Source organism: Mesocricetus auratus, unplaced genomic scaffold (assembly GCF_017639785.1).
Source record: "Mesocricetus auratus isolate SY011 unplaced genomic scaffold, BCM_Maur_2.0 Super-Scaffold_100019, whole genome shotgun sequence".
Taxonomy (NCBI): Eukaryota; Metazoa; Chordata; class Mammalia; order Rodentia; family Cricetidae; genus Mesocricetus; species Mesocricetus auratus.
The window spans coordinates 10,676,410-10,683,390 of record NW_024429200.1 but is presented as its reverse complement, the minus strand read 5'-3'; positions in this window follow the sequence as shown (position 1 = coordinate 10,683,390).

The window sequence follows — 6,981 nt, the reverse complement described above, 5'->3', positions numbered from 1 at the left end:
AAATGTTGCCTCTAAGGCTGTAAGGAAAATGATGGACTTTCTTATTAAAAACAGACACAAGCTGAGACAGGGTTTCTCTGTGTTAGTCCTGGCTGTCCTGGGACTCTCACTCTGTAGACCAGGATGGCCTCAAACGATCTGCCTGCTTCTGCCTCCCGAGTGTTGGGATTGAAGGTATGTGCCAACACCACCTGGCTTAATGAGCCATTCTTAAGGCTCAGTACACACTTGTATTCAGCCCAGGGCCATTAGGTAGTGCTTTGATCCCTCAGCCCGCTGCTGCTTGACTTTCAGAGGCAAACGTCCTGCTCATTTCAATGCAGGCCATCCTTGGGTAGCAGTCCAGGGAAATACTTTGGCATTTGGCTCTGTTTTGTACCAAGACTTTTTAAGATGGTGTGCCATGCCCAAGAAAACCATATAACCAACTACCCAACCAGCACCAATGGGGTAACAAATGGCCTCAATTCTGTCCCTTCTCCACTGGTTCCTCTATGGAAGAGGCTGTCTACACCCTACCACAGTGATTAATTTCAAGCCTGTTCCCTTTGTCTTCTAGACCAAGCATTTATAACCCAGTGTGTGGAACTGTCTTCTTCTAGATGATATACTTACTACCTTCAACTTAGACGGGACTCTAGGCAACAGTGTCTTTGAAATGAAGGTCTGTTGTTCTGCAGCCCACAGTCAGGCTGAGCACCTCTGGATGTCCCCTCATTGGTGGCTTTCTGAGGTCCCTCTCTGAGCTTTTAAGGGGCTACCTAGTATCTCTCAGGCCGTCCCAGTTTGCAGCATCTCAACCCCATGAGTAGAAGTGTGGCCACCGGTCTGCCAAAGAGGCCCCTTCACAACCTGCCTCAGGATTGCACTAATACTCTGGGGCTTTCACAAAGATGGTCGGTGATGGCTTCTGCTCTGACCTGATGGGCTATCACTACTATAAAAACGATTATTTAAAGAGTATCGGCACAATAGGGGGGCATGGTGGTGCATGCATGGTAGCATTTGGAAGGCAGAGGCAAGTGGATCTCTGTGAGTTCAAGGCCAGCCTGGTCTGCACAGTGAGTTCCAGGATAACTAGAGCTACATAGTAGAGAGACTCTGTCTCAAAAAGAAAAAAACCCAAACAAATAAGATTTTGACACAACATACCCCTGTGAATATTGTGAAGTTAATGACTCTGAAACAATTTAGAAAAAATATAGGTGTGGGAGCATATAAATTATATTTATGTCACCTGTATATGCACACATATAGGTACACATGGATACATACTTAGATATGTACAGTGGGTAAGAAATGTGTTAGGTGCCATTTGGGAAATTAGCATGGGGATAATATGTGGATTTTATACACTCTTACTGTAATTTCTTTGTCAAAATGAAAAGTATACAAATGTTTATATAAGAGAAGAGATTTAAAAACACATCCAGTTATATTAGCAGTAGTTATCACTGCACTGGGGTTATGAGGCAGTTTTATGTTCTCTTTTTAGTTCATTTGTATGTCTAAATGTTCCATGATGCAGATGTATGACTTTTGCTTTGTGATAAGGACAAAAGAAATGCTGAAACTATGAGTTGTTGAGAGGCTTTCAAAATTAATCTTCTTGGGTTAGATGCTAACCACACGTGTGCTCAAGATCTTCCTGGGAAATGGGACTTGGATGTTGCATTCATTAATGTGTGGTCTGCTTATCTTGTCTTGGGTGAGTAGGTGTTTTGTTCTGTAATCAAAACAGAAGAAAAATAGTAGTTCCTAAAAAGCTGCTGGCAGTCCTCCAGCCCTTGGAGAGTAGTGGTAATGTCCTGGCTATCTTCTAAGGCCCCCCCATATCTACTCCCCACTCCTTTTCACATGCCTGACCCTCTCTTATTGTCTGACTTCCATTGGGTTTGGCCAATGGTGAGGAAGGAACAAAACACGCATGGGAAACCCAGCGTTGTTGGCACACACCTTTAATCCCAGCACTTGGGAGGCAGAGGCAGGTGGATCTCTGAGTTCGAGGCCAGCCTGGGCTACAGAGTGAGTGCCAGGATAGGTTCCAAAGCTACACAGAGAATCCCTGTCTCAATACACCAAAAAAAAAAAAAAAATGCATGGGAAAGAGCTCTGGGTAAATTTTTCTTCTGGGTCCACTGCTACAGAGTTGCTTCAAGTTGGCCTCACATTCTACTAGAAGAACATTGCATCTCTCACATGCATGGTCATCTTCTTGGTTCTTTCCTTGGAGTCTACCCATAGAAACAGCACCGCAAATTACTAGCGGACACCCCACCCCTTAGCTTTTGCTTCCACTCTTGAAGACAGTGGCTTTATTGAAATCTATTGACCCAATTTGAGTGTGTCATGTTTCCTACTGGGACCTTTAATAGGCTAACGATGTTGGATGTCTTGCGATTTTAAAAGAAATTGCAGCAAGTGTTCCTGAGAGCCTGGGGGGGGGGTGATTCTCCGAAGCACTCCCTTGGCAGCTTGCACAGTATTTTCTGGGACCATGAAAGCTAGCCCACAGGAAGGAAGCTTTCAGGTTAGATTCAGTTTCAATAATCTGAGCCCTGTGTCCGAAGCATGTAGTGTCTTCACCAATAGGGACTCACCTTCAACCTTGGAGAAATAACCAAGGACAAGGACAACAGCATGCATTACTCTGAGTGCCACTTGACCTGCCCTGACCTGCCCTGGAATGCAGGTTTCTCATGCCTGGTGCTAGGGACTTCGTTAGTCTATGGTTCTGTGGGGAACACTGTCAGCCCAAGTAGCATAACTCCCTTTGTGTGTGTGTGTGTGTGTGTGTGTATTTGTTCCCACTTCATATCACCTGTACCCCGCTATCTCCCTCTTATGGCGCCCCCTCCCCTGTGCCCCAACTCGTGGTGTCTTTGTATTTTCCTGTTTTCTTTGCATACTCCATGTTGGTTACTACCATCCAAAGGTTGGAACTAGGAGCTGTAGATGAGAGAGTATGTGTGATCTGGTTGCCTTACTCGGTATAATCTTTTCTAGATCCATCCAAATTTCTTTTTCTTTTCTTTCCAGCTAAATAGCAATCCATTGTGCACAGATAGGTACCACACTTTCACCATTCATTCATCTGTTGCTGAAGGACACATAGGTTGTTTTCATTTTCTGTCTATGGTGAATAGGGTAGCAATAAACATTGGGAAGCACCTGTCTGTGGAGCAGGATGTTGAACAAAAATATTTCAACATGTGTGCCTTTTCCGATAGGGAACTGGGAGCTTGTCCTTTTCCAAGGATCAAGATCCTAAATCAGCCAGACAGTGGTGGCGCACACCTCTAATCCCAGCACTCAGGAGGCACAGGCAGGCAAATCTCTGTGAGTTCGAGGCTAGCCTGGTTTATAGAGCAAGTTCCAGGACAGGTTCCAAAGCTACATAGAGAAACCCTGTCTTAAAAAAAACAAACCAAACCAAATCCTAAACCAACTCTCTGATATTTTCAAGGGATAAACCTTAGATCAGTGGTTCTCAATGTGTGGGTTGTGACCCCTTTGGAGGTGGGGGTCAAATGGCCCTTTCACAGTGGTGACCTAAGACCACTGGAAAACACAGATATTTACACTACAATTTACAACAGTAGCAAAATTACAGTATTTACATTACAATTTACAACAGTAGCAAATTTACTGTAGAAAATACCTTTATGGTTGGGGGTCACCACAGCATGAGAAACTCTATTAAAGCAGCATTAGGAAGGTTGAGGATCACTGCCTTAGATGCTGGTGGAGCCTGGAGAGTAGACTCCAATGTCCTCTTTAAGAAAGTTAAATAGGTGCAGTCCAGGTATGGAACGCTGATGTTCAGGAATAACCAGACTCGGTTTCCCAACTTCGAACTAATAACATTGGTGTCTACCCTCAACATCCAGTTCACATTTGCCTGAACTTTGAAGCTGTGCCCTGTTGGAAGGACAGCACAGGACTAAGATGCTGGGTTCTGCTTTCTTCACAGCCACCGCTCCAGGTAAAATGTGGTTTATGGTCTCTGCTGAATACCCTGGGGATAGGTGTGGCAGGTGGTACCTCTCTAGAGCAGTATGGCCCAGGCACGTACACTGCAGTGTGGAAGTCCAGGAGAAGAGAGAAACCGCTGCCCTCAACCCCCATCTCCCTGGTGAACAAACTGAGGCAGCTGAAGAAGCTTTCCAGGGTGTTTCCCGGGTGGCTTGGCACCAGCCTTTTGAACCCGAGCTGTCCCTTCTTCTTATGCTCATGGAGCTCCGACCCCTAGAGATGCTCTCAGAATCACATAGACTTGCACCAAGTGAAGCAGAGGGGAGAATTCTAAATGACAGAGAGCTGCTGTGAGCAAGGCTGGGAAGGGCTGACCTGTGAGTTGTAGCAAATAACATGACTGTGTCTCCAGCACAATGTGGATGCTGGGACCCTGCAGTTCCCTGCTCTCCCAGCCTCCCGGAGGAACTGCAACAGCACCTTAGAATCAGCCCCTGAGGATATCACTGTCTCTGCCAGTGACCCAGTGCTCATTAAGCCGATTGCTTTCTAGGGAAACTGGTTTTGCTTTATCCGGCTTCCCATCTTTGGAGAGAGGATGGTAGGAATTTGTGTGTGTGTGTGTGTGTGTGTGTGTGTGTGTGTGTGTGTGTGTGTGTGTGTGTGTAATTAAGATTCCAGAAGAGAAACTACCTGTATGTCACAGGAAATATACCAGGCAGACTACACGATGAACACATCCATAATAACCCTCCACTTGGCCAGGGCCCTGGTAAGAGGCAAGATGGTCTGTCACAGGATACTAATGTCACCAAAATGAACTAGAGGATGCAGTCTGTACCTGTCATTGCAGTTATAACAGAGATTAAAATGCCTCTGCTCAGGCTTAAAAAAAATGGTGCTAGGAAAATAAGCCATGAGATATTAACAATTTAAGGAGAGAGGTATAAAGTAGGACATCGTTCAGAGGTCAGAACCATCACCTCAGAAGTCTTCAGTGGATGCTGAGGGAGAGGAATACCCCATTGTGCATTGGATTAGTATTTGAGTGATTAAGGTGCCGTTGTGATGCAGCACAGACCTTAGGAAAGAGGAAATCTAAATCTCCCTTAAACAAACAAGCAGATAGTTGGATGAATGGAATGACTTGTGTTGGTAGAAGTCAATGCATTGCTCAAGAAAGTAATAAAATGCTATTTTTTATTTGTCATGATCCAAGGGTCCTTCTTTGTGTGAGTGTGTGTGTATGTGTTATATGCATATTCCCACATGTATGCATGTATGCACAAGTATTGTGGAGGTCTACAGATGAGTTTGGGAGTCTTCCTTGATCATTCTCTACCTTACTTGTCAAAACTGAGTTTTTCATCTGAACCCACAGCTCAGCCATAAGGCTAGTCTAGCTAGTCAGTTTGCTCAATAAATTCCCTGCCTCTGCCTTCTCGGTGCTGGAATTCCAGCAGACTGCCACGCCCACCCAGAATTTACAAGGATAGTGGGAATTCCAACATGCTTGACCAGCAATTTAACTGTGGAGCCATCCCTCCATCCAGCCCCTGGATGTGATTTTTTACAAAAACAAAAACAAAAAAAAATCAACATAAAGCAATAATTATAGAAATAATATGAATCATTTTATGCTATTGGAAGGGAAAGTAAAATAAAGATATTTAGGGTTAGGAAAATGGCTCACTGGATAGAGTGTTTTCCTACCATTGACAAGTCCCTGGGTTCAATTCCTACCCACGTAAAACCAAGACTTGTGTACATGCATGTGACCCCAGCAGTTGGAGGAGGCAAGAAGTAAACTGAGGAGCTCAGGGTCATCTTTAGCCACATAGTGAGCTTGAAGCTAGTCTGGGCTACATGAAACTCAGGCTTTTTTTGGTTTTTTAAGCTGATCAAGATGTCTCTCTCTTTGATATGATTGGCGTAAAAGCAGTAATCACACTGTCAAAAGTATAGCTCCTTCTCTCTAAGGAAAAACACTTGAGTAATGGAAAATATTGACAGGAATCCCCAGGGAAATCTCTCCTTGTTAGGTTCAGACCCCTGCAAGCACATACTACTCTGTAGCAATATTATCCTTCATTGGGTGTGATAGTTACATTAAGTCATAAATTGTATGTTTCAGTCACAAGATTCAATTAGTGATTTACTTCAAAAACATCAGTGGGTCATTTGTCAATATTCCTTAATAATTTAATCTGCAGGCTCACTTTGGCTCTTGTCACTACTGTTCTTTCTTTTCTCTTTTCTTTGAGTTGTGGGGTGTCGTGAGACAGAGCCTCCAATTCACTTTGTGGCGGATGACCTTGAACCTTGAACTCCTGATCTATTATTTCATTTGTGCTGGGAATTTATTTCCCACTATCTTTCTCCGGCTTCATGTTCTTATTCCCCTCTGCACCCAGCTTAAATCCTGTGCTCTGTCATTGCAAATACGCCCACTCACTTATCTCTGGTTCTCTTGTTTGTTCGCACTGGTTTCTTTGGAGACAGATTAAAGTGGTTAACTCAGCTCGTCTGCCCCATCTGTGCCTAAGCCCGTGTAGTCAAACGAAGCTGCAGTGTCCACGTGTATGTGGACTCACACCTAGAGAGCTGGCATTGTAACTTCACAGCCACAAGCTTTGAGTGGATTCTTAAGGCTGCCTGGCAATCACACATCCTGGTTAATTCCTCTCTGTTTCCCCAGTGATTTTTGTCACACCCCTCCCTCTTCAAATCCTAAGAGCTCATGTGTTAGTCTCAAGCTTGGTTGGTGACCTTTCTTTATTGGACCTTCCTGAGAAATTCTGAGCCATCATTAGGACCTTTCACTTCTATCCATGTCTATCTCACAGTTCACCTTCCCAGCGACTTTAAGATGAAACACCCACGCAGCTAGTGGAAATGCATCCTCCCATGCACACACTCAGCCTCACTACTCTTGTTCTGCTGAGACAGAGTGTCCCAGCCAATCTTCCCCTTCTCTATCTTGCACTAACAGCATTTGACTGTCTC